The sequence below is a fragment of the Austrofundulus limnaeus genome, unplaced genomic scaffold (assembly GCF_001266775.1).
Source record: "Austrofundulus limnaeus strain Quisiro unplaced genomic scaffold, Austrofundulus_limnaeus-1.0 Scaffold817, whole genome shotgun sequence".
NCBI classification, from domain to species: domain Eukaryota; kingdom Metazoa; phylum Chordata; class Actinopteri; order Cyprinodontiformes; family Rivulidae; genus Austrofundulus; species Austrofundulus limnaeus.
The window spans coordinates 61,874-63,684 of NW_013953219.1; the positions used below are offsets into that span (position 1 = coordinate 61,874).

The window sequence follows — 1,811 nt, forward strand, 5'->3', positions numbered from 1 at the left end:
GGGGGGGGGGGGGGGGGGGGTTTCGCGCACGCGCTATGATGCTGTTTACTTGGCAGCTGAAAATACATTTCCTCAAAGGTATTTTGAATGTGTAAAGAGCTTCACTAAGTGAGAACTAACATTGAGAGCTCAGCAGACAGTTAGGTTTCACTTTCACTTTGCTCTGTTACTGCCGAGAGCCTGTAGGAGTCATGGGCGGGGTGTGTGGGGTGGGGAGGTGTATGGAAAGCCAGCAACGACAAATCTACGTGACCATTACGCGTCCATTTGACGCGTAAAATGATGCGCAATGCGTCAACAACGCGTAATATTAAATTTCGACGCGTCAATCACGTGTTGTTGACGCGTTGTTTGCACATCATTTACGTGTCAGACTAACATGTAATGTCCACATAGATTTGTCAGTGCTGGCTTTCCATACAGGTGTGCTCCGTGATGAGGTAGCTCACACGTCCCAGGGACGTTTCTGGTCTCCACCTGTCGTTTTGCTCCTCAGCATGGCTTCATAAAAATGCTGCAGGATTTCTCAAACATGATGAATGAGTCAAAACAAGGCTTTGAGCATGTTTTTATAAGAGTATAACATTATAACATTAAATAAAACTCAAAAAAGTTGATTTTACATGATATTGTCCCTTTAAAATTACTTGCATATACTAGTTTTTGCTAAGGGTAGTACTATAAGTAATCATAGAAAACTTTAAAAATGGTTAAACTAATCTGTGCAACAGTCTGAAGCTCATAAACATGTTCTGTTTGTGGGAATCAGAGGTTTATTAACTACTTAAAAGAAAAAAAAAAGAAATGATTTGGGTAAAAATGAGTATTTTACCTGAGTAAATATATTTAGTTCCTACAAATATACCACCTTTGTCCAGCTGGAAGTCATSTTAAATTACGAGCTGTGCTGAAAGAAAAGCATAATTGTCCCACTGAGGCAAGTTTTGCAAAAAGAAAAACGACAAYCAAGAATAGAAAACGTGTCGAAGAAACAAACAAAAACAGACAATTTATTCATGTATTCACAGCTAAAGTCATCTCAGGGTGCCATCGGAACTGTCACTCATGCTGGATTTGCTCCCTCGCGTGCCCTGGAGTCCTGATGCTTTTTGATTTGTTGTCAGGCCTGGGAGAGCCCACAGGGACACGGCTGCTTCCTCTGCTCTCATATCTGCTAAGTGGAGCTTCGCTGGCAGCYATCGYCCAGGATATCTAATCCAGYCTCACTTTAAGGGATCGGCAAGGGCAATTTTCTGCTTATGGACACTTCTTTCATTTCTCAGCGCGCTGAGTGAGACCACAACTTCTGACCCGAGTGTCACAGAGTGCKTTAACAGCAAAGACAGTCAGGGAGGAGATATATATTTATATATAAAGAAGAAGAAGAAGAAAGAGGAAAGTGAGCGTGCTGAACAAACCGACAGAGTCGGGCTTTAATGGATGCTGGCACCCCACYAGGAGAGCACGGCTCAGTGGAGTGACCCACTAACCAAACAAAGGAGTGATGATTTCTCTGCTTCCTCGTAGGCCCAGCGAGGCCGCCGACGCTCAGGCTCGCTCAGATAAATGAAGCATTCAGGGTTTTASCACGAACAAACAATCAGCTCCTTTTTGTGCCTCAAATATTATCAGAGATTCATGGCTGCAGATGAGTTTGCTGTTGCTGCTGAGAGAGAAAAAAAATGGATAAAAAGAGAAACATGAGAGGAAAAAACATGTTTCATTTTCAGTTTTCACAAACCACTGAGATGACTTTCTGCTTTCTGATATATATATATATATAAGTATATACAGTTTTATTTACAAGAACG

General features: G+C 42.0%; 1 long non-coding RNA gene across 1 annotated transcript in view; it reads right to left on the bottom strand.

Annotated features, from left to right (window-relative positions):
- Positions 1 to 983: 983 nt before the first annotated feature.
- LOC106532713 (uncharacterized) overlaps positions 984 to 1,811 on the bottom strand; it is a 5,046-nt gene continuing 4,218 nt past the window's right edge. Inside the window, exon 2 of the long non-coding RNA XR_001312128.1 lies at positions 984 to 1,663. This is a non-coding gene — a long non-coding RNA (uncharacterized LOC106532713). The remainder of the gene's footprint in view (positions 1,664 to 1,811) is intronic.